Source organism: Taudactylus pleione, unplaced genomic scaffold (genome assembly GCF_031769625.1).
Source record: "Taudactylus pleione unplaced genomic scaffold, aTauple2 ptg000070l, whole genome shotgun sequence".
In the NCBI taxonomy this organism is placed as follows: Eukaryota; Metazoa; Chordata; class Amphibia; order Anura; family Myobatrachidae; genus Taudactylus; species Taudactylus pleione.
The window spans coordinates 2,228,830-2,254,367 of record NW_028284472.1 but is presented as its reverse complement, the minus strand read 5'-3'; the positions used below and the strand labels follow the sequence as shown (position 1 = coordinate 2,254,367).

The 25,538-nt window shown below is 37.5% G+C and overlaps 13 non-coding genes across 13 annotated transcripts; all 13 read left to right on the top strand.

The window, feature by feature from the left end:
* The first annotated feature begins 341 nt into the window (after positions 1-341).
* On the top strand, positions 342-413 carry TRNAA-UGC (transfer RNA alanine (anticodon UGC)). The gene has a single exon. It is a non-coding gene; the product is annotated as a tRNA-Ala (tRNA).
* A 3,621-nt stretch (positions 414-4,034) lies between these two features.
* TRNAV-CAC (transfer RNA valine (anticodon CAC)) lies at positions 4,035-4,107 on the top strand. Its single transcript has one exon. It is a non-coding gene; the product is annotated as a tRNA-Val (tRNA).
* Positions 4,108-5,880: 1,773 nt separating this feature from the next.
* On the top strand, positions 5,881-5,953 carry TRNAV-CAC (transfer RNA valine (anticodon CAC)). Its single transcript has one exon. It is a non-coding gene; the product is annotated as a tRNA-Val (tRNA).
* An 850-nt stretch (positions 5,954-6,803) lies between these two features.
* TRNAA-UGC (transfer RNA alanine (anticodon UGC)) lies at positions 6,804-6,875 on the top strand. Its single transcript has one exon. It is a non-coding gene; the product is annotated as a tRNA-Ala (tRNA).
* Positions 6,876-8,649: 1,774 nt separating this feature from the next.
* On the top strand, positions 8,650-8,721 carry TRNAA-CGC (transfer RNA alanine (anticodon CGC)). Its single transcript has one exon. It is a non-coding gene; the product is annotated as a tRNA-Ala (tRNA).
* Positions 8,722-10,496: 1,775 nt separating this feature from the next.
* On the top strand, positions 10,497-10,567 carry TRNAV-CAC (transfer RNA valine (anticodon CAC)). Its single transcript has one exon. It is a non-coding gene; the product is annotated as a tRNA-Val (tRNA).
* A 1,774-nt stretch (positions 10,568-12,341) lies between these two features.
* On the top strand, positions 12,342-12,413 carry TRNAA-CGC (transfer RNA alanine (anticodon CGC)). Its single transcript has one exon. It is a non-coding gene; the product is annotated as a tRNA-Ala (tRNA).
* Positions 12,414-16,954: 4,541 nt separating this feature from the next.
* TRNAA-CGC (transfer RNA alanine (anticodon CGC)) lies at positions 16,955-17,026 on the top strand. Its single transcript has one exon. It is a non-coding gene; the product is annotated as a tRNA-Ala (tRNA).
* Positions 17,027-18,801: 1,775 nt separating this feature from the next.
* Positions 18,802-18,872, top strand: TRNAV-CAC (transfer RNA valine (anticodon CAC)). Its single transcript has one exon. It is a non-coding gene; the product is annotated as a tRNA-Val (tRNA).
* Positions 18,873-19,723: 851 nt separating this feature from the next.
* Positions 19,724-19,795, top strand: TRNAA-CGC (transfer RNA alanine (anticodon CGC)). The gene has a single exon. It is a non-coding gene; the product is annotated as a tRNA-Ala (tRNA).
* Positions 19,796-21,569: 1,774 nt separating this feature from the next.
* On the top strand, positions 21,570-21,640 carry TRNAV-CAC (transfer RNA valine (anticodon CAC)). The gene has a single exon. It is a non-coding gene; the product is annotated as a tRNA-Val (tRNA).
* A 1,776-nt stretch (positions 21,641-23,416) lies between these two features.
* On the top strand, positions 23,417-23,487 carry TRNAV-CAC (transfer RNA valine (anticodon CAC)). Its single transcript has one exon. It is a non-coding gene; the product is annotated as a tRNA-Val (tRNA).
* Positions 23,488-24,338: 851 nt separating this feature from the next.
* TRNAV-CAC (transfer RNA valine (anticodon CAC)) lies at positions 24,339-24,410 on the top strand. The gene has a single exon. It is a non-coding gene; the product is annotated as a tRNA-Val (tRNA).
* Positions 24,411-25,538: the final 1,128 nt, after the last annotated feature.

Sequence of the window (25,538 nt, the reverse complement as noted above, 5' to 3'; positions counted from 1 at the left end):
TGCCCTTCTGCTAAGTTCTGACACTGATGACCAAACAGAATGTAAGACAGCCCTCTAGTTAGCAAAACTTGATCAATATGCACACCATTCATTAGTAAAAGTAGGGGATTCTGATGATAAACCAGTCTCTGATGGAGAACTTTAAGAGCATTCCATTGTTTGGAATGGAATTCTACTTGCATTCTCATCACCCATGAAAACCATAAAGTCCTTGCAGTCAAGCATGGTATAATGGTTATGCTTCCATCCTCTAATATATCCCTATTAACACTGAAAAGTAGTAAATCTCTAGTGAAATGTAAAGCTGCAGTCACTTGTACATAAGAAAATAGCAGCTCTTAGGGGATGTAGCTCAGTGGTAAAGCGCATGCTTTGCATGTATGAGGCCCCGGGATCAATCCCTGGCATCTCCAAGTTTTACAAAATACATCTTTTTACCATAAGTAAACTCTCTAGTAGAGCCAAAGTTAACAAGCAAACCAATAAAAGTACTCTACAGCAATAGTCAAAGTTGAATACAAATCATAAAAAATCAATCAAATATGATTATATTCATCATCTTCTTCATTCCATTTTTCAAAGTTAAGTTCCCATTGAATGCCTATTGCCATTCTCCTACACTGAGGGAAAACATATTTTAAGTAGGAAATAGATTTTTTATTTTCAGTGGGAACTGAAGGCGACTACCCGAGCAAAGTTTAATAAAAGAGCGAGACAAATAATATAGCAAAACTAATTGATTAAGATTGAGAGACAAGTTCAAACACTTTGTGAACAAAAAGAGGATGGACATGGGCTTGGAGGGCAAGCACTTAATGAAATTTCAAAGCATGGAATGATGACAACATATGAACTCTACATAGATTGTCTGTTGAAGCATTAGCTAGCAGTGGCCAAGAGGCAGTCTTAGCATGCATCCTTTGTGCCCTTCTGCTAAGTTCTGACACTGATGACCAAACAGAATGTAAGACAGCCCTCTAGTTAGCAAAACTTGATCAATATCCACACCATTCATTAGTAAAAGTAGGGGATTCTGATGATAAACCAGTCTCTGATGGAGAACTTTAAGAGCATTCCAGTGTTTGGAATGGGCATCTACTTGCATTCTCATCAGCCATGAAAACCATAAATTTCTTGCTGTCAAGCATGGTATAATGGTAATGCTTCCATCCTCTAAGATATCCTTAATAACACTGAAAAGTAGTAAATCTCTAGTGAAATGTAAAGCTGCAATCACTTGTGCATAAAAAAATAGCAGCTCAAAGGGGATGTAGCTCAATGGTAGAGTGCGTGCTTCGCATGTATGAGGCCCCAGGATTCAATCCCCGGCATCTCCAAGTTTTATAAAATACAGCTTTTTACCATATGTAAACTCTCTAGTAGAGCCAAAGAAAACAAGCAAACCAATAAAAGTACTCTACAGCAATAGTCAGAGTTGAATACAAATCATAAAAAATCAATCAAATATGATTATATTCATCATCTTCTTCATTCCAATTTTCAAAGTTAAGTTCCCATTGAATGCCTATTGCCATTCTCCTACACTGAGGGAAAACTTATGGTAAGTAGGAAATAGATTTTCTATTTTCAGTGGGAACTGAAGGCGACTACCCGAGCAAAGTTTAATAAAAGAGCGAGACAAGGAATATAGCAAAACTAATTGATTAAGATTGAGAGACAAGTTCAAACACTTTGTGAACAAAAAGAGGATGGACATAGGCTTGGAGGGCAAGCGCTTAATGAAATTTCAAAGCATGGAATGATGACAACATATGAACTCTACATAGATTGTCTGGTGAAGCATTAGCTAGCAATGCCCAAGAGGCAGTCATAGCATACATCCTTTGTGCCCTTCTGCTAAGTTCTGACACTGATGACCAAACAGAATGTAAGACAGCCCTCTAGTTAGCAAAACTTGATCAATATCCACACCATTCATTAGTAAAAGTAGGGGATTCTGATGATAAACCAGTCTCTGATGGAGAAGTTTAAGAGCATTCCAATGTTTGGAATGGGCTTCTACTTGTATTCTCATCAGCCATGAAAACCATAAAGTCCTTGCAGTCAAGCATGGTATAATGGTTATGCTTCCAATCTCTAATATATCCCTAATAACACTGAAAAGTAGTAACTCTCTAGTGAAATGTAAAGCTGCAATCACTTGTGCATAAGAAAATAGCAGCTCATACGGGATGTAGCTCAGTGGTAGAGCGCATACTTCACATGTATGAGGCCCTGGGTTCAATCCCCGGCATTTCCAAGTTTTACAAAATACAGCTTTTTACCATATGTAAACTCTCTAGAAAAGCAAAAGTTAAAAAGCAAACCAATAAAAGTACTCTACAGCAATAGTCAAAGTTGAATACAAATCATAAAAAATCAATCAAATATGATTATATTCATCATCTTCTTCATTCCATTTTTCAAAGTTAAGTTCCCATTGAATGCCTATTGCCATTCTCCTACACTGAGGGAAAACATATGGTAAGTAGGAAATAGATTTTTTATTTTCAGTGGGAACTGAAGGCGACTACCCGAGCAAAGTTTAATAAAAGAGCGAGACAAATAATATAGCAAAACTAATTGATTAAGATTGAGAGACAAGTTCAAACACTTTGTGAACAAAAAGAGGATGGACATGGGCTTGGAGGGCAAGCACTTAATGAAATTTCAAAGCATGGAATGATGACAACATATGAACTCTACATAGATTGTCTGGTGAAGCTTTAGCTAGCAGTGGCCAAGAGGCAGTCTTAGCATGCATCCTTTGTGCCCTTCTGCTAAGTTCTGACACTGATGACCAAACAGAATGTAAGACAGCCCTCTAGTTAGCAAAACTTGATCAATATCCACACTATTCATTAGTAAAAGTAGGGGATTCTGATGATAAACCAGTCTCTGATGGAGAACTTTAAGAGCATTCCAATGTTTGGAATGGGCTTCTACTTGCATTCTCATCAGCCATGAAAACCATAAAGTCCTTGCAGTCAAGCATGGTATAATGGTTATGCTTCCATCCTCTAATATATCCCTAATAACACTGAAAAGTAGTAACTCTCTAGTGAAATGTAAAGCTGCAATCACTTGTGCATAAGAAAATAGCAGCTCATACGGGATGTAGCTCAGTGGTAGAGCGCATGCTTCGCATGTATGAGGCCCCGGGTTCAATCCCCGGCATCTCCAAGTTTTACAAAATACAGCTTTTTACCATATGTAAACTCTCTAGTAGAGCCAAAGTTAAAAAGCAAACCAATAAAAGTACTCTACAGCAATAGTCAAAGTTGAATACAAATCATAAAAAATCAATCAAATATGATTATATTCATCATCTTCTTCATTCCATTTTTCAAAGTTAAGTTCCCATTGAATGCCTATTGCCATTCTCCTACACTGAGGGAAAACATATGGTAAGTAGGAAATAGATTTTTTATTTTCAGTGGGAACTGAAGGCGACTACCCGAGCAAAGTTTAATAAAAGAGCGAGACAAATAATATAGCAAAACTAATTGATTAAGATTGAGAGACAAGTTCAAACACTTTGTGAACAAAAAGAGGATGGACATGGGCTTGGAGGGCAAGCACTTAATGAAATTTCAAAGCATGGAATGATGACAACATATGAACTCTACATAGATTGTCTGGTGAAGCATTAGCTAGCAGTGGCCAAGAGGCAGTCTTAGCATGCATCCTTTGTGCCCTTCTGCTAAGTTCTGACACTGATGGCCAAACAGAATGTAAGACAGCCCTCTAGTTAGCAAAACTTGATCAATATCCACACTATTCATTAGTAAAAGTAGGGGATTCTGATGATAAACCAGTCTCTGATGGAGAACTTTAAGAGCATTCCAATGTTTGGAATGGGCTTCTACTTGCATTCTCATCAGCCATGAAAACCATAAAGCCCTTGCAGTCAAGCATGGTATAATGGTTATGCTTCCATCCTCTAATATATCCCTAATAACACTGAAAAGTAGTAACTCTCTAGTGAAATGTAAAGCTGCAATCACTTGTGCATACGAAAATAGCAGCTCATATGGGATGTAGCTCAGTGGTAGAGCGCATGCTTCACATGTATGAGGCCCTGGGTTCAATCCCCGGCATTTCCAAGTTTTACAAAATACAGCTTTTTACCATATGTAAACTCTCTAGTAGAGCCAAAGTTAAAAAGCAAACCAATAAAAGTACTCTACAGCAATAGTCAAAGTTGAATACAAATCATAAAAAATCAATCAAATATGATTATATTCATCATCTTCTTCATTCCATTTTTCAAAGTTAAGTTCCCATTGAATGCCTATTGCCATTCTCCTACACTGAGGGAAAACATATGGTAAGTAGGAAATAGATTTTTTATTTTCAGTGGGAACTGAAGGCGACTACCCGAGCAAAGTTTAATAAAAGAGCGAGACAAATAATATAGCAAAACTAATTGATTAAGATTGAGAGACAAGTTCAAACACTTTGTGAACAAAAAGAGGATGGACATGGGCTTGGAGGGCAAGCACTTAATGAAATTTCAAAGCATGGAATGATGACAACATATGAACTCTACATAGATTGTCTGGTGAAGCTTTAGCTAGCAGTGGCCAAGAGGCAGTCTTAGCATGCATCCTTTGTGCCCTTCTGCTAAGTTCTGACACTGATGACCAAACAGAATGTAAGACAGCCCTCTAGTTAGCAAAACTTGATCAATATCCACACTATTCATTAGTAAAAGTAGGGGATTCTGATGATAAACCAGTCTCTGATGGAGAACTTTAAGAGCATTCCAATGTTTGGAATGGGCTTCTACTTGCATTCTCATCAGCCATGAAAACCATAAAGTCCTTGCAGTCAAGCATGGTATAATGGTTATGCTTCCATCCTCTAATATATCCCTAATAACACTGAAAAGTAGTAACTCTCTAGTGAAATGTAAAGCTGCAATCACTTGTGCATAAGAAAATAGCAGCTCATACGGGATGTAGCTCAGTGGTAGAGCGCATGCTTCGCATGTATGAGGCCCCGGGTTCAATCCCCGGCATCTCCAAGTTTTACAAAATACAGCTTTTTACCATATGTAAACTCTCTAGTAGAGCCAAAGTTAAAAAGCAAACCAATAAAAGTACTCTACAGCAATAGTCAAAGTTGAATACAAATCATAAAAAATCAATCAAATATGATTATATTCATCATCTTCTTCATTCCATTTTTCAAAGTTAAGTTCCCATTGAATGCCTATTGCCATTCTCCTACACTGAGGGAAAACATATGGTAAGTAGGAAATAGATTTTTTATTTTCAGTGGGAACTGAAGGCGACTACCCGAGCAAAGTTTAATAAAAGAGCGAGACAAATAATATAGCAAAACTAATTGATTAAGATTGAGAGACAAGTTCAAACACTTTGTGAACAAAAAGAGGATGGACATGGGCTTGGAGGGCAAGCACTTAATGAAATTTCAAAGCATGGAATGATGACAACATATGAACTCTACATAGATTGTCTGGTGAAGCATTAGCTAGCAGTGGCCAAGAGGCAGTCTTAGCATGCATCCTTTGTGCCCTTCTGCTAAGTTCTGACACTGATGGCCAAACAGAATGTAAGACAGCCCTCTAGTTAGCAAAACTTGATCAATATCCACACTATTCATTAGTAAAAGTAGGGGATTCTGATGATAAACCAGTCTCTGATGGAGAACTTTAAGAGCATTCCAATGTTTGGAATGGGCTTCTACTTGCATTCTCATCAGCCATGAAAACCATAAAGCCCTTGCAGTCAAGCATGGTATAATGGTTATGCTTCCATCCTCTAATATATCCCTAATAACACTGAAAAGTAGTAACTCTCTAGTGAAATGTAAAGCTGCAATCACTTATGCATACGAAAATAGCAGCTCATATGGGATGTAGCTCAGTGGTAGAGCGCATGCTTCACATGTATGAGGCCCTGGGTTCAATCCCCGGCATTTCCAAGTTTTACAAAATACAGCTTTTTACCATATGTAAACTCTCTAGTAGAGCCAAAGAAAACAAGCAAACCAATAAAAGTACTCTACAGCAATAGTCAGAGTTGAATACAAATCATAAAAAATCAATCAAATATGATTATATTCATCATCTTCTTCATTCGAATTTTCAAAGTTAAGTTCCCATTGAATGCCTATTGCCATTCTCCTACACTGAGGGAAAACTTATAGTAAGTAGGAAATAGATTTTCTATTTTCAGTGGGAACTGAAGGCGACAACCCGAGCAAAGATTAATAAAAGAGCGAGACAAGTAATATAGCAAAACTAATTGATTAAGATTGAGAGACAAGTTCAAACACTTTGTGAACAAAAAGAGGATGGACATAGGCTTGGAGGGCAAGGGCTTAATTAAATTTCAAAGCATGGAATGATGACAACATATCAACTCTACATAGATTGTCTGGTGAAGCATTAGCTAGCAATGCCCAAGAGGCAGTCATAGCATGCATCCTTTGTGCCCTTCTGCTAAGTTCTGACACTGATGACCAAACAGAATGTAAGACAGCCCTCTAGTTAGCAAAACTTGATCAATATGCACACCATTCATTAGTAAAAGTAGGGGATTCTGATGATAAACCAGTCTCTGATGGAGAACTTTAAGAGCATTCCATTGTTTGGAATGGACTTCTACTTGCATTCTCATCACCCATGAAAACCATAAAGTCCTTGCAGTCAAGCATGGTATAATGGTTATGCTTCCATCCTCTAATATATCCCTATTAACACTGAAAAGTAGTAAATCTCTAGTGAAATGTAAAGCTGCAGTCACTTGTACATAAGAAAATAGCAGCTCTTAGGGGATGTAGCTCAGTGGTAAAGCGCATGCTTTGCATGTATGAGGCCCCGGGATCAATCCCCGGCATCTCCAAGTTTTACAAAATACATCTTTTTACCATAAGTAAACTCTCTAGTAGAGCCAAAGTTAACAAGCAAACCAATAAAAGTACTCTACAGCAATAGTCAAAGTTGAATACAAATCATAAAAAATCAATCAAATATGATTATATTCATCATCTTCTTCATTCCATTTTTCAAAGTTAAGTTCCCATTGAATGCCTATTGCCATTCTCCTACACTGAGGGAAAACATATGGTAAGTAGGAAATAGATTTTTTATTTTCAGTGGGAACTGAAGGCGACTACCCGAGCAAAGTTTAATAAAAGAGCGAGACAAATAATATAGCAAAACTAATTGATTAAGATTGAGAGACAAGTTCAAACACTTTGTGAACAAAAAGAGGATGGACATGGGCTTGGAGGGCAAGCACTTAATGAAATTTCAAAGCATGGAATGATGACAACATATGAACTCTACATAGATTGTCTGGTGAAGCTTTAGCTAGCAGTGGCCAAGAGGCAGTCTTAGCATGCATCCTTTGTGCCCTTCTGCTAAGTTCTGACACTGATGACCAAACAGAATGTAAGACAGCCCTCTAGTTAGCAAAACTTGATCAATATCCACACTATTCATTAGTAAAAGTAGGGGATTCTGATGATAAACCAGTCTCTGATGGAGAACTTTAAGAGCATTCCAATGTTTGGAATGGGCTTCTACTTGCATTCTCATCAGCCATGAAAACCATAAAGTCCTTGCAGTCAAGCATGGTATAATGGTTATGCTTCCATCCTCTAATATATCCCTAATAACACTAAAAAGTAGTAACTCTCTAGTGAAATGTAAAGCTGCAATCACTTGTGCATAAGAAAATAGCAGCTCATACGGGATGTAGCTCAGTGGTAGAGCGCATGCTTCACATGTATGAGGCCCTGGGTTCAATCCCCGGCATTTCCAAGTTTTACAAAATACAGCTTTTTACCATATGTAAACTCTCTAGTAGAGCCAAAGTTAAAAAGCAAACCAATAAAAGTACTCTACAGCAATAGTCAAAGTTGAATACAAATCATAAAAAATCAATCAAATATGATTATATTCATCATCTTCTTCATTCCAATTTTCAAAGTTAAGTTCCCATTGAATGCCTATTGCCATTCTCCTACACTGAGGGAAAACATATGGTAAGTAGGAAATAGATTTTCTATTTTCAGTGGGAACTGAAGGCGACTACCCGAGCAAAGTTTAATAAAAGAGCGAGACAAGGAATATAGCAAAACTAATTGATTAAGATTGAGAGACAAGTTCAAACACTTTGTGAACAAAAAGAGGATGGACATAGGCTTGGAGGGCAAGCACTTAATGAAATTTCAAAGCATGGAATGATGACAACATATGAACTCTACATAGATTGTCTGGTGAAGCATTAGCTAGCAATGCCCAAGAGGCAGTCATAGCATGCATCCTTTGTGCCCTTCTGCTAAGTTCTGACACTGATGACCAAACAGAATGTAAGACAGCCCTCTAGTTAGCAAAACTTGATCAATATCCACACCATTCATTAGTAAAAGTAGGGGATTCTGATGATAAACCAGTTTCTGATGGAGAACTTTAAGAGCATTCCAATGTTTGGAATGGGCTTCTACTTGCATTCTCATCACCCATGAAAACCATAAAGTCCTTGCAGTCAAGCATGGTATAATGGTTATGCTTCCATCCTCTAATATATCCCTAATAACACTGAAAAGTAGTAAATCTCTAGTGAAATGTAAAGCTGCAATCACTTGTGCATAAGATAATAGCAGCTCCTAGGGGATGTAGCTCAGTGGTAGAGCGCATGCTTCGCATGTATGAGGCCCCGGGTTCAATCCCCGGCATCTCCAAGTTTTACAAAATACAGCTTTTTACCATATGTAAACTCTCTAGTAGAGCCAAAGTTAACAAGCAAACCAATAAAAGTACTCTACTGCAATAGTCAAAGTTGAATACAAATCATAAAAAATCAATCAAATATGATTATATTCATCATCTTCTTCATTCCATTTTTCAAAGTTAAGTTCCCATTGAATGCCTATTGCCATTCTCCTACACTGAGGGAAAACATATGGTAAGTAGGAAATAGATTTTTTATATTCAGTGGGAACTGAAGGCGACTACCCGAGCAAAGTTTAATAAAAGAGCGAGACAAATAATATAGCAAAACTAATTGATTAAGATTGAGAGACAAGTTCAAACACTTTGTGAACAAAAAGAGGATGGACATGGGCTTGGAGGGCAAGCACTTAATGAAATTTCAAAGCATGGAATGATGACAACATATGAACTCTACATAGATTGTCTGTTGAAGCATTAGCTAGCAGTGTCCAGGAAGCAGTCATAGCATGCATCCTTTGTGCTCTTCTGCTAAGTTCTGACACTGATGACCAAACAGAATGTAAGACAGCCCTCTAGTTAGCAAAACTTGATCAATATCCACACCATTCATTAGTAAAAGTAGGGGATTCTGATGAAAAACCAGTCTCTGATGGAGAACTTTAAGAGCATTCCAGTGTTTGGAATGGGCATCTACTTGCATTCTCATCAGCCATGAAAACCATAAAGTCCTTGCAGTCAAGCATGGTATAATGGTAATGCTTCCATCCTCTAAGATATCCCTAATAACACTGAAAAGTAGTAAATCTCTAATGAAATGTAAAGCTGCAATCACTTGTGCATAAAAAAATAGCAGCTCATAGGGGATGTAGCTCAGTGGTAGAGTGCGTGCTTCGCATGTATGAGGCCCCGGATTCAATCCGCGGCATCTCCAAGTTTTATAAAATACAGCTTTTTACCATATGTAAACTCTCTAGTAGAGCCAAAGAAAACAAGCAAACCAATAAAAGTACTCTACAGCAATAGTCAGAGTTGAATACAAATCATAAAAAATCAATCAAATATGATTATATTCATCATCTTCTTCATTCCAATTTTCAAAGTTAAGTTCCCATTGAATGCCTATTGCCATTCTCCTACACTGAGGGAAAACTTATGGTAAGTAGGAAATAGATTTTCTATTTTCAGTGGGAACTGAAGGCGACAACTCGAGCAAAGTTTAATAAAAGAGCGAGACAAGTAATATAGCAAAACTAATTGATTAAGATTTAGAGACAAATTCAAACACTTTGTGAACAAAAAGAGGATGGACATAGGCTTGGAGGGCAAGCACTTAATGAAATTTCAAAGCATGGAATGATGACAACATATCAACTCTACATAGATTGTCTGGTGAAGCATTAGCTAGCAATGCCCAAGAGGCAGTCATAGCATGCATCCTTTGTGCCCTTCTGCAAAGTTCTGACACTGATGACCAAACAGAATGTAAGACAGCCCTCTAGTTAGCAAAACTTGATCAATATCCACACCATTCATTAGTAAAAGTAGGGGATTCTGATGATAAACCAGTCTCTGATGGAGAACTTTAAGAGCATTCCAATGTTTGGAATGGGCTTCTACTTGCATTCTCATCAGCCATGAAAACCATAAAGTCCTTGCAGTCAAGCATGGTATAATGGTTATGCTTCCATCCTCTAAGATATCCCTAATAACACTGAAAAGTAGTAACTCTCTAGTGAAATGTAAAGCTGCAATCACTTGTGCATAAGAAAATAGCAGCTCATACGGGAAGTAGCTCAGTGGTAGAGCGCATGCTTCACATGTATGAGGCCCCGGGTTCAATCCCCGGCATTTCCAAGTTTTACCAAATACAGCTTTTTACCATATGTAAACTCTCTAGTAGAGCCAAAGTTAAAAAGCAAACCAATAAAAGTACTCTACAGCAATAGTCAAAGTTGAATACAAATCATAAAAAATCAATCAAATATGATTATATTCATCATCTTCTTCATTCCATTTTTCAAAGTTAAGTTCACATTGAATGCCTATTGCCATTCTCCTACACTGAGGGAAAACATATGGTAAGTAGGAAATAGATTTTTTATTTTCAGTGGGAACTGATGGCGACTACCCGAGCAAAGTTTAATAAAAGAGCGAGACAAATAATAAAGCAAAACTAATTGATTAAGATCGAGAGACAAGTTCAAACACTTTGTGAACAAAACGAGGATGGACATAGGCTTGGAGGGCAAGCACTTAATGAAATTTCAAAGCATGGAATGATGACAACATATGAACTCTACATAGATTGTCTGGTGAAGCTTTAGCTAGCAGTGGCCAAGAGGCAGTCTTAGCATGCATCCTTTGTGCCCTTCTGCTAAGTTCTGACACTGATGACCAAACAGAATGTAAGACAGCCCTCTAGTTAGCAAAACTTGATCAATATCCACACTATTCATTAGTAAAAGTAGGGGATTCTGATGATAAACCAGTCTCTGATGGAGAACTTTAAGAGCATTCCAATGTTTGGAATGGGCTTCTACTTGCATTCTCATCAGCCATGAAAACCATAAAGTCCTTGCAGTCAAGCATGGTATAATGGTTATGCTTCCATCCTCTAATATATCCCTAATAACACTGAAAAGTAGTAACTCTCTAGTGAAATGTAAAGCTGCAATCACTTGTGCATAAGAAAATAGCAGCTCATACGGGATGTAGCTCAGTGGTAGAGCGCATGCTTCACATGTATGAGGCCCTGGGTTCAATCCCCGGCATTTCCAAGTTTTACAAAATACAGCTTTTTACCATATGTAAACTCTCTAGTAGAGCCAAAGTTAAAAAGCAAACCAATAAAAGTACTCTACAGCAATAGTCAAAGTTGAATACAAATCATAAAAAATCAATCAAATATGATTATATTCATCATCTTCTTCATTCCATTTTTCAAAGTTAAGTTCCCATTGAATGCCTATTGCCATTCTCCTACACTGAGGGAAAACATATGGTAAGTAGGAAATAGATTTTTTATTTTCAGTGGGAACTGATGGCGACTACCCGAGCAAAGTTTAATAAAAGAGCGAGACAAATAATAAAGCAAAACTAATTGATTAAGATCGAGAGACAAGTTCAAACACTTTGTGAACAAAAAGAGGATGGACATAGGCTTGGAGGGCAAGCACTTAATGAAATTTCAAAGCATGGAATGATGACAACATATGAACTCTACATAGATTGTCTGGTGAAGCATTAGCTAGCAATGCCCAAGAGGCAGTCATAGCATGCATCCTTTGTGCCCTTCTGCTAAGTTCTGACACTGATGACCAAACAGAATGTAAGACAGCCCTCTAGTTAGCAAAACTTGATCAATATCCACACCATTCATTAGTAAAAGTAGGGGATTCTGATGATAAACCAGTCTCTGATGGAGAACTTTAAGAGCATTCCAATGTTTGGAATGGGCTTCTACTTGCATTCTCATCACCCATGAAAACCATAAAGTCCTTGCAGTCAAGCATGGTATAATGGTTATGCTTCCATCCTCTAATATATCCCTAATAACACTGAAAAGTAGTAAATCTCTAGTGAAATGTAAAGCTGCAATCACTTGTGCATAAGATAATAGCAGCTCCTAGGGGATGTAGCTCAGTGGTAGAGCGCATGCTTCGCATGTATGAGGCCCCGGGTTCAATCCCCGGCATCTCCAAGTTTTACAAAATACAGCTTTTTACCATATGTAAACTCTCTAGTCGAGCCAAAGTTAACAAGCAAACCAATAAAAGTACTCTACTGCAATAGTCAAAGTTGAATACAAATCATAAAAAATCAATCAAATATGATTATATTCATCATCTTCTTCATTCCATTTTTCAAAGTTAAGTTCCCATTGAATGCCTATTGCCATTCTCCTACACTGAGGGAAAACATATGGTAAGTAGGAAATAGATTTTTTATTTTCAGTGGGAACTGAAGGCGACTACCCGAGCAAAGTTTAATAAAAGAGCGAGACAAATAATATAGCAAAACTAATTGATTAAGATTGAGAGACAAGTTCAAACACTTTGTGAACAAAAAGAGGATGGACATGGGCTTGGAGGGCAAGCACTTAATGAAATTTCAAAGCATGGAATGATGACAACATATGAACTCTACATAGATTGTCTGTTGAAGCATTAGCTAGCAGTGTCCAGGAAGCAGTCATAGCATGCATCCTTTGTGCTCTTCTGCTAAGTTCTGACACTGATGACCAAACAGAATGTAAGACAGCCCTCTAGTTAGCAAAACTTGATCAATATCCACACCATTCATTAGTAAAAGTAGGGGATTCTGATGATAAACCAGTCTCTGATGGAGAACTTTAAGAGCATTCCAGTGTTTGGAATGGGCATCTACTTGCATTCTCATCAGCCATGAAAACCATAAAGTCCTTGCAGTCAAGCATGGTATAATGGTAATGCTTCCATCCTCTAAGATATCCCTAATAACACTGAAAAGTAGTAAATCTCTAATGAAATCTAAAGCTGCAATCACTTGTGCATAAAAAAATAGCAGCTCAAAGGGGATGTAGCTCAATGGTAGAGTGCGTGCTTCGCATGTATGAGGCCCCAGGATTCAATCCCCGGCATCTCCAAGTTTTATAAAATACAGCTTTTTACCATATGTAAACTCTCTAGTAGAGCCAAAGAAAACAAGCAAACCAATAAAAGTACTCTACAGCAATAGTCAGAGTTGAATACAAATCATAAAAAATCAATCAAATATGATTATATTCATCATCTTCTTCATTCCAATTTTCAAAGTTAAGTTCCCATTGAATGCCTATTGCCATTCTCCTACACTGAGGGAAAACTTATTCTAAGTAGGAAATAGATTTTCTATTTTCAGTGGGAACTGAAGGCGACTACCCGAGCAAAGTTTAATAAAAGAGCGAGACAAGGAATATAGCAAAACTAATTGATTAAGATTGAGAGACAAGTTCAAACACTTTGTGAACAAAAAGAGGATGGACATAGGCTTGGAGGACAAGCGCTTAATGAAATTTCAAAGCATGGAATGATGACAACATATGAACTCTACATAGATTGTCTGGTGAAGCATTAGCTAGCAATGCCCAAGAGGCAGTCATAGCATACATCCTTTGTGCCCTTCTGCTAAGTTCTGACACTGATGACCAAACAGAATGTAAGACAGCCCTCTAGTTAGCAAAACTTGATCAATATCCACACCATTCATTAGTAAAAGTAGGGGATTCTGATGATAAACCAGTCTCTGATGGAGAAGTTTAAGAGCATTCCAATGTTTGGAATGGGCTTCTACTTGCATTCTCATCAGCCATGATAACCATAAAGTCCTTGCAGTCAAGCATGGTATAATGGTTATGCTTCCATCCTCTAATATATCCCTAATAACACTGAAAAGTAGTAACTCTCTAGTGAAATGTAAAGCTGCAATCACTTGTGCATAAGAAAATAGCAGCTCATACGGGATGTAGCTCAGTGGTAGAGCGCATGCTTCACATGTATGAGGCCCTTGGTTCAATCCCCGGCATTTCCAAGTTTTACAAAATACAGCTTTTTACCATATGTAAACTCTCTAGAAAAGCAAAAGTTAAAAAGCAAACCAATAAAAGTACTCTACAGCAATAGTCAAAGTTGAATACAAATCATAAAAAATCAATCAAATATGATTATATTCATCATCTTCTTCATTCCATTTTTCAAAGTTAAGTTCCCATTGAATGCCTATTGCCATTCTCCTACACTGAGGGAAAACATATGGTACGTAGGAAATAGATTTTTTATTTTCAGTGGGAACTGAAGGCGACTACCCGAGCAAAGTTTAATAAAAGAGCGAGACAAATAATATAGCAAAACTAATTGATTAAGATTGAGAGACAAGTTCAAACACTTTGTGAACAAAAAGAGGATGGACATGGGCTTGGAGGGCAAGCACTTAATGAAATTTCAAAGCATGGAATGATGACAACATATGAACTCTACATAGATTGTCTGGTGAAGCATTAGCTGGCAGTGGCCAAGAGGCAGTCTTAGCATGCATCCTTTGTGCCCTTCTGCTAAGTTCTGACACTGATGACCAAACAGAATGTAAGACAGCCCTCTAGTTAGCAAAACTTGATCAATATCCACACTATTCATTAGTAAAAGTAGGGGATTCTGATGATAAACCAGTCTCTGATGGAGAACTTTAAGAGCATTCCAATGTTTGGAATGGGCTTCTACTTGCATTCTCATCAGCCATGAAAACCATAAAGTCCTTGCAGTCAAGCATGGTATAATGGTTATGCTTCCATCCTCTAATATATCCCTAATAACACTGAAAAGTAGTAACTCTCTAGTGAAATGTAAAGCTGCAATCACTTGTGCATACGAAAATAGCAGCTCATACGGGATGTAGCTCAGTTCAAAGCATGTATGAGGCCCTGGGTTCAATCCCCGGCATTTCCAAGTTTTACAAAATACAGCTTTTTACCATATGTAAACTCTCTAGTAGAGCTAGTAGAGCCAAAGAAAACAAGCAAACCAATAAAAGTACTCTACAGCAATAGTCAGAGTTGAATACAAATCATAAAAAATCAATCAAATATGATTATATTCATCATCTTCTTCATTCGAATTTTCAAAGTTAAGTTCCCATTGAATGCCTATTGCCATTCTCCTACACTGAGGGAAAACTTATAGTAAGTAGGAAATAGATTTTCTATTTTCAGTGGGAACTGAAGGCGACAACCCGAGCAAAGATTAATAAAAGAGCGAGACAAGTAATATAGCAAAACTAATTGATTAAGATTGAGAGACAAGTTCAAACACTTTGTGAACAAAAAGAGGATGGACATAGGCTTGGAGGGCAAGGGCTTAATTAAATTTCAAAGCATGGAATGATGACAACATATCAACTCTACATAGATTGTCTGGTGAAGCATTAGCTAGCAATGCCCAAGAGGCAGTCATAGCATGCATCCTTTGTGCCCTTCTGCTAAGTTCTGACACTGATGACCAAACAGAATGTAAGACAGCCCTCTAGTTAGCAAAACTTGATCAATATGCACACCATTCATTAGTAAAAGTAGGGGATTCTGATGATAAACCAGTCTCTGATGGAGAACTTTAAGAGCATTCCATTGTTTGGAATGGACTTCTACTTGCATTCTCATCAGCCATGAAAACCATAAAGTCCTTGCAGTCAAGCATGGTATAATGGTTATGCTTCCATCCTCTAATATATCCCTAATAACACTGAAAAGTAGTAACTCTCTAGTGAAATGTAAAGCTGCAATCACTTGTGCATAAGAAAATAGCAGCTCATACGGGATGTAGCTCAGTGGTAGAGCGCATGCTTCACATGTATGAGGCCCTGGGTTCAATCCCCGGCATTTCCAAGTTTTACAAAATACAGCTTTTTACCATATGTAAACTCTCTAGAAAAGCAAAAGTTAAAAAGCAAACCAATAAAAGTACTCTACAGCAATAGTCAAAGTTGAATACAAATCATAAAAAATCAATCAAATATGATTATATTCATCATCTTCTTCATTCCATTTTTCAAAGTTAAGTTCCCATTGAATGCCTATTGCCATTCTCCTACACTGAGGGAAAACATATGGTAAGTAGGAAATAGATTTTTTATTTTCAGTGGGAACTGAAGGCGACTACCCGAGCAAAGGTTAATAAAAGAGCGAGACAAATAATATAGCAAAACTAATTGATTAAGATTGAGAGACAAGTTCAAACACTTTGTGAACAAAAAGAGGATGGACATGGGCTTGGAGGGCAAGCACTTAATGAAATTTCAAAGCATGGAATGATGACAACATATGAACTCTACATAGATTGTCTGGTGAAGCATTAGCTAGCAATGCCCAAGAGGCAGTCATAGCATGCATCCTTTGTGCCCTTCTGCTAAGTTCAGACACTGATGACCAAACAGAATGTAAGACAGCCCTCTAGTTAGCAAAACTTGATCAATATCCACACCATTCATTAGTAAAAGTAGGGGATTCTGATGATAAACCAGTTTCTGATGGAGAACTTTAAGAGCATTCCAATGTTTGGAATGGGCTTCTACTTGCATTCTCATCACCCATGAAAACCATAAAGTCCTTGCAGTCAAGCATGTTATAATGGTTATGCTTCCATCCTCTAATATATCCCTAATAACACTGAAAAGTAGTAAATCTCTAGTGAAATGTAAAGCTGCAATCACTTGTGCATAAGATAATAGCAGCTCCTAGGGGATGTAGCTCAGTGGTAGAGCGCATGCTTCGCATGTATGAGGCCCCGGGTTCAATCCCCGGCATCTCCAAGTTTTACAAAATACAGCTTTTTACCATATGTAAACTCTCTAGTAGAGCCAAAGTTAACAAGCAAACCAATAAAAGTACTCTACTGCAATAGTCAAAGTTGAATACAAATCATAAAAAATCAATCAAATATGATTATATTCATCATCTTCTTCATTCCATTTTTCAAAGTTAAGTTCCCATTGAATGCCTATTGCCATTCTCCTACACTGAGGGAAAACATATGGTAAGTAGGAAATAGATTTTTTATTTTCAGTGGGAACTGAAGGCGACTACCCGAGCAAAGTTTAATAAAAGAGCGAGACAAATAATATAGCAAAACTAATTGATTAAGATTGAGAGACAAGTTCAAACACTTTGTGAACAAAAAGAGGATGGACATGGGCTTGGAGGGCAAGCACTTAATGAAATTTCAAAGCATGGAATGATGACAACATATGAACTCTACATAGATTGTCTGTTGAAGCATTAGCTAGCAGTGTCCAGGAAGCAGTCATAGCATGCATCCTTTGTGCTCTTCTGCTAAGTTCTGACACTGATGACCAAACAGAATGTAAGACAGCCCTCTAGTTAGCAAAACTTGATCAATATCCACACCATTCATTAGTAAAAGTAGGGGATTCTGATGATAAACCAGTCTCTGATGGAGAACTTTAAGAGCATTCCAGTGTTTGGAATGGGCATCTACTTGCATTCTCATCAGCCATGAAAACCATAAAGTCCTTGCAGTCAAGCATGGTATAATGGTAATGCTTCCATCCTCTAAGATATCCCTAATAACACTGAAAAGTAGTAAATCTCTAATGAAATGTAAAGCTGCAATCACTTGTGCATAAAAAAATAGCAGCTCATAGTGGATGTAGCTCAGTGGTAGAGTGCGTGCTTCCCATGTATGAGGCCCCGGATTCATTCCGCGGCATCTCCAAGTTTTATAAAATACAGCTTTTTACCATATGTAAACTCTCTAGTAGAGCCAAAGAAAACAAGCAAACCAATAAAAGTACTCTACAGCAATAGTCAGAGTTGAATACAAATCATAAAAAATCAATCAAATATGATTATATTCATCATCTTCTTCATTCCAATTTTCAAAGTTAAGTTCCCATTGAATGCCTATTGCCATTCTCCTACACTGAGGGAAAACTTATGGTAAGTAGGAAATAGATTTTCTATTTTCAGTGGGAACTGAAGGCGACAACTCGAGCAAAGTTTAATAAAAGAGCGAGACAAGTAATATAGCAAAACTAATTGATTAAGATTTAGAGACAAATTCAAACACTTTGTGAACAAAAAGAGGATGGACATAGGCTTGGAGGGCAAGCACTTAATGAAATTTCAAAGCATGGAATGATGACAACATATCAACTCTACATAGATTGTCTGGTGAAGCATTAGCTAGCAATGCCCAAGAGGCAGTCATAGCATGCATCCTTTGTGCCCCTCTGCTAAGTTCTGACACTGATGACCAAACAGAATGTAAGACAGCCCTCTAGTTAGCAAAACTTGATCAATATCCACACCATTCATTAGTAAAAGTAGGGGATTCTGATGATAAACCAGTCTCTGATGGAGAACTTTAAGAGCATTCCAATGTTTGGAATGGGCTTCTACTTGCATTCTCATCAGCCATGAAAACCATAAAGTCCTTGCAGTCAAGCATGGTATAATGGTTATGCTTCCATCCTCTAAGATATCCCTAATAACACTGAAAAGTAGTAACTCTCTAGTGAAATGTAAAGCTGCAATCACTTGTGCATAAGAAAATAGCAGCTCATACGGGAAGTAGCTCAGTGGTAGAGCGCATGCTTCACATGTATGAGGCCCCGGGTTCAATCCCCGGCATTTCCAAGTTTTACCAAATACAGCTTTTTACCATATGTAAACTCTCTAGTAGAGCCAAAGTTAAAAAGCAAACCAATAAAAGTACTCTACAGCAATAGTCAAAGTTGAATACAAATCATAAAAAATCAATCAAATATGATTATATTCATCATCTTCTTCATTCCATTTTTCAAAGTTAAGTTCCCATTGAATGCCTATTGCCATTCTCCTACACTGAGGGAAAACATATGGTAAGTAGGAAATAGATTTTTTATTTTCAGTGGGAACTGATGGCGACTACCCGAGCAAAGTTTAATAAAAGAGCGAGACAAATAATAAAGCAAAACTAATTGATTAAGATCGAGAGACAAGTTCAAACACTTTGTGAACAAAAAGAGGATGGACATAGGCTTGGAGGGCAAGCACTTAATGAAATTTCAAAGCATGGAATGATGACAACATATGAACTCTACATAGATTGTCTGGTGAAGCATTAGCTAGCAATGCCCAAGAGGCAGTCATAGCATGCATCCTTTGTGCCCTTCTGCTAAGTTCTGACACTGATGACCAAACAGAATGTAAGACAGCCCTCTAGTTAGCAAAACTTGATCAATATCCACACCATTCATTAGTAAAAGTAGGGGATTCTGATGATAAACCAGTCTCTGATGGAGAACTTTAAGAGCATTCCAATGTTTGGAATGGGCTTCTACTTGCATTCTCATCACCCATGAAAACCATAAAGTCCTTGCAGTCAAGCATGGTATAATAGTTATGCTTCCATCCTCTAATATATCCCTAATAACACTGAAAAGTAGTAAATCTCTAGTGAAATGTAAAGCTGCAATCACTTGTGCATAAGATAATAGCAGCTCCTAGGGGATGTAGCTCAGTGGTAGAGCGCATGCTTCGCATGTATGAGGCCCCGGGTTCAATCCCCGGCATCTCCAAGTTTACAAAATACAGCTTTTTACCATATGTAAACTCTCTAGTAGAGCCAAAGTTAACAAGCAAACCAATAAAAGTACTCTACTGCAATAGTCAAAGTTGAATACAAATCATAAAAAATCAATCAAAAATGATTATATTCATCATCTTCTTCATTCCATTTTTCAAAGTTAAGTTCCCATTGAATGCCTATTGCCATTCTCCTACACTGAGGGAAAACATATGGTAAGTAGGAAATAGATTTTTTATTTTCAGTGGGAACTGAAGGCGACTACCCAAGCAAAGTTTAATAAAAGAGCGAGACAAATAATATAGCAAAACTAATTGATTAAGATTGAGAGACAAGTTCAAACACTTTGTGAACAAAAAGAGGATGGACATGGGCTTGGAGGGCAAGCACTTAATGAAATTTCAAAGCATGGAATGATGACAACATATGAACTCTACATAGATTGTCTGTTGAAGCATTAGCTAGCAGTGTCCAGGAAGCAGTCATAGCATGCATCCTTTGTGCACTTCTGCTAAGTTCTGACACTGATGACCAAACAGAATGTAAGACAGCCCTCTAGTTAGCAAAACTTGATCAATATCCACACCATTCATTAGTAAAAGTAGGGGATTCTGATGATAAACCAGTCTCTGATGGAGAACTTTAAGAGCATTCCAGTGTTTGGAATGGGCATCTACTTGCATTCTCATCAGCCATGAAAACCATAAAGTCCTTGCAGTCAAGCATGGTATAATGGTAATGCTTCCATCCTCTAAGATATCCCTAATAACACTGAAAAGTAGTAAATCTCTAATAAAATGTAAAGCTGCAATCACTTGTGCATAAAAAAATAGCAGCTCATAGGGGATGTAGCTCAGTGGTAGAGTGCGTGCTTCGCATGTATGAGGCCCCGGATTCAATCCGCGGCATCTCCAAGTTTTATAAAATACAGCTTTTTACCATATGTAAACTCTCTAGTAGAGCCAAAGAAAACAAGCAAACCAATAAAAGTACTCTACAGCAATAGTCAGAGTTGAATACAAATCATAAAAAATCAATCAAATATGATTATATTCATCATCTTCTTCATTCCAATTTTCAAAGTTAAGTTCCCATTGAATGCCTATTGCCATTCTCCTACACTGAGGGAAAACTTATGGTAAGTAGGAAATAGATTTTCTATTTTCAGTGGGAACTGAAGGCGACAACTCGAGCAAAGTTTAATAAAAGAGCGAGACAAGTAATATTGCAAAACTAATTGATTAAGATTTAGAGACAAATTCAAACACTTTGTGAACAAAAAGAGGATGGACATAGGCTTGGAGGGCAAGCACTTAATGAAATTTCAAAGCATGGAATGATGACAACATATCAACTCTACATAGATTGTCTGGTGAAGCATTAGCTAGCAATGCCCAAGAGGCAGTCATAGCATGCATCCTTTGTGCCCTTCTGCTAAGTTCTGACACTGATGACCAAACAGAATGTAAGACAGCCCTCTAGTTAGCAAAACTTGATCAATATCCACACCATTCATTAGTAAAAGTAGGGGATTCTGATGATAAACCAGTCTCTGATGGAGAACTTTAAGAGCATTCCAATGTTTGGAATGGGCTTCTACTTGCATTCTCATCAGCCATGAAAACCATAAAGTCCTTGCAGTCAAGCATGGTATAATGGTTATGCTTCCATCCTCTAATATATCCCTAATAACACTGAAAAGTAGTAACTCTCTAGTGAAATGTAAAGCTGCAATCACTTGTGCATAAGAAAATAGCAGCTCATACGGGAAGTAGCTCAGTGGTAGAGCGCATGCTTCACATGTATGAGGCCCCGGGTTCAATCCCCGGCATTTCCAAGTTTTACCAAATACAGCTTTTTACCATATGTAAACTCTCTAGTAGAGCCAAAGTTAAAAAGCAAACCAATAAAAGTACTCTACAGCAATAGTCAAAGTTGAATACAAATCATAAAAAATCAATCAAATATGATTATATTCATCATCTTCTTCATTCCATTTTTCAAAGTTAAGTTCCCATTAAATGCCTATTGCCATTCTCCTACACTGAGGGAAAACATATGGTAAGTAGGAAATAGATTTTTTATTTTCAGTGGGAACTGAAGGCGACTACCCGAGCAAAGTTTAATAAAAGAGCGAGACAAATAATATAGCAAAACTAATTGATTAAGATTGAGAGACAAGTTCAAACACTTTGTGAACAAAAAGAGGATGGACATGGGCTTGGAGGGCAAGCACTTAATGAAATTTCAAAGCATGGAATGATGACAACATATGAACTCTACATAGATTGTCTGTTGAAGCATTAGCTAGCAGTGTCCAGGAAGCAGTCATAGCATGCATCCTTTGTGCTCTTCTGCTAAGTTCTGACACTGATGACCAAACAGAATGTAAGACAGCCCTCTAGTTAGCAAAACTTGATCAATATCCACACCATTCATTAGTAAAAGTAGGGGATTCTGATGATAAACCAGTCTCTGATGGAGAACTTTAAGAGCATTCCAGTGTTTGGAATGGGCATCTACTTGCATTCTCATCAGCCATGAAAACCATAAAGTCCTTGCAGTCAAGCATGGTATAATGGTAATGCTTCCATCCTCTAAGATATCCTTAATAACACTGAAAAGTAGTAAATCTCTAGTGAAATGTAAAGCTGCAATCACTTGTGCATAAAAAAATAGCAGCTCAAAGGGGATGTAGCTCAATGGTAGAGTGCGTGCTTCGCATGTATGAGGCCCCAGGATTCAATCCCCGGCATCTCCAAGTTTTATAAAATACAGCTTTTTACCATATGTAAACTCTCTAGTAGAGCCAAAGAAAACAAGCAAACCAATAAAAGTACTCTACAGCAATAGTCAGAGTTGAATACAAATCATAAAAAATCAATCAAATATGATTATATTCATCATCTTCTTCATTCCAATTTTCAAAGTTAAGTTCCCATTGAATGCCTATTGCCATTCTCCTACACTGAGGGAAAACTTATGGTAAGTAGGAAATAGATTTTCTATTTTCAGTGGGAACTGAAGGCGACAACTCGAGCAAAGTTTAATAAAAGAGCGAGACAAGTAATATTGCAAAACTAATTGATTAAGATTTAGAGACAAATTCAAACACTTTGTGAACAAAAAGAGGATGGACATAGGCTTGGAGGGCAAGCACTTAATGAAATTTCAAAGCATGGAATGATGACAACATATCAACTCTACATAGATTGTCTGGTGAAGCATTAGCTAGCAATGCCCAAGAGGCAGTCATAGCATGCATCCTTTGTGCCCTTCTGCTAAGTTCTGACACTGATGACCAAACAGAATGTAAGACAGCCCTCTAGTTAGCAAAACTTGATCAATATCCACACCATTCATTAGTAAAAGTAGGGGATTCTGATGATAAACCAGTCTCTGATGGAGAACTTTAAGAGCATTCCAATGTTTGGAATGGGCTTCTACTTGCATTCTCATCAGCCATGAAAACCATAAAGTCCTTGCAGTCAAGCATGGTATAATGGTTATGCTTCCATCCTCTAATATATCCCTAATAACACTGAAAAGAAGTAACTCTCTAGTGAAATGTAAAGCTGCAATCACTTGTGCATAAGAAAATAGCAGCTCATACGGGAAGTAGCTCAGTGGTAGAGCGCATGCTTCACATGTATGAGGCCCCGGGTTCAATCCCCGGCATTTCCAAGTTTTACCAAATACAGCTTTTTACCATATGTAAACTCTCTAGTAGAGCCAAAGTTAAAAAGCAAACCAATAAAAGTACTCTACTGCAATAGTCAAAGTTGAATACAAATCATAAAAAATCAATCAAATATGATTATATTCATCATCTTCTTCATTCCATTTTTCAAAGTTAAGTTCCCATTGAATGCCTATTGCCATTCTCCTACACTGAGGGAAAACATATGGTAAGTAGGAAATAGATTTTTTATTTTCAGTGGGAACTGATGGCGACTACCCGAGCAAAGTTTAATAAAAGAGCGAGACAAATAATAAAGCAAAACTAATTGATTAAGATCGAGAGACAAGTTCAAACACTTTGTGAACAAAAAGAGGATGGACATAGGCTTGGAGGGCAAGCACTTAATGAAATTTCAAAGCATGGAATGATGACAACATATGAACTCTACATAGATTGTCTGGTGAAGCATTAGCTAGCAATGCCCAAGAGGCAGTCATAGCATGCATCCTTTGTGCCCTTCTGCTAAGTTCTGACACTGATGACCAAACAGAATGTAAGACAGCCCTCTAGTTAGCAAAACTTGATCAATATCCACACCATTCATTAGTAAAAGTAGGGGATTCTGATGATAAACCAGTCTCTGATGGAGAAATTTAAGAGCATTCCAATGTTTGGAATGGGCTTCTACTTGCATTCTCATCACCCATGAAAACCATAAAGTCCTTGCAGTCAAGCATGGTATAATGGTTATGCTTCCATCCTCTAATATATCCCTAATAACACTGAAAAGTAGTAACTCTCTAGTGAAATGTAAAGCTGCAATCACTTGTGCATAAGATAATAGCAGCTCCTAGGGGATGTAGCTCAGTGGTAGAGCGCATGCTTCACATGTATGAGGCCCCGGGTTCAATCCCCGGCATCTCCAAGTTTTACAAAATACAGCTTTTTACCATATGTAAACTCTCTAGTAGAGCCAAAGTTAACAAGCAAACCAATAAAAGTACTCTACAGCAATAGTCAAAGTTGAATACAAATCATAAAAAATCAATCAAATATGATTATATTCATCATCTTCTTCATTCCATTTTTCAAAGTTAAGTTCCCATTGAATGCCTATTGCCATTCTCCTACACTGAGGGAAAACATATTTTAAGTAGGAAATAGATTTTTTATTTTCAGTGGGAACTGAAGGCGACTACCCGAGCAAAGTTTAATAAAAGAGCGAGACAAATAATATAGCAAAACTAATTGATTAAGATTGAGAGACAAGTTCAAACACTTTGTGAACAAAATGAGGATGGACATGGGCTTGGAGGGCAAGCACTTAATGAAATTTCAAAGCATGGAATGATGACAACATATGAACTCTACATAGATTGTCTGTTGAAGCATTAGCTAGCAGTGGCCAAGAGGCAGTCTTAGCATGCATCCTTTGTGCCCTTCTGCTAAGTTCTGACACTGATGACCAAACAGAATGTAAGACAGCCCTCTAGTTAGCAAAACTTGATCAATATCCACACTATTCATTAGTAAAAGTAGGGGATTCTGATGATAAACCAGTCTCTGATGGAGAACTTTAAGAGCATTCCAATGTTTGGAATGGGCTTCTACTTGCATTCTCATCAGCCATGAAAACCATAAAGTCCTTGCAGTCAAGCATGGTATAATGGTTATGCTTCCATCCTCTAATATATCCCTAATAACACTGAAAAGTAGTAACTCTCTAGTGAAATGTAAAGCTGCAATCACTTGTGCATAAGAAAATAGCAGCTCATACGGGATGTAGCTCAGTGGTAGAGCGCATGCTTCACATGTATGAGGCCCTGGGTTCAATCCCCGGCATTTCCAAGTTTTACAAAATACAGCTTTTTACCATATGTAAACTCTCTAGTAGAGCCAAAGTTAAAAAGCAAACCAATAAAAGTACTCTACAGCAATAGTCAAGGTTGAATACAAATCATAAAAACTCAATCAAATATGATTATATTCATCATCTTCTTCATTCCATTTTTCAAAGTTAAGTTCCCATTGAATGCCTATTGCCATTCTCCTA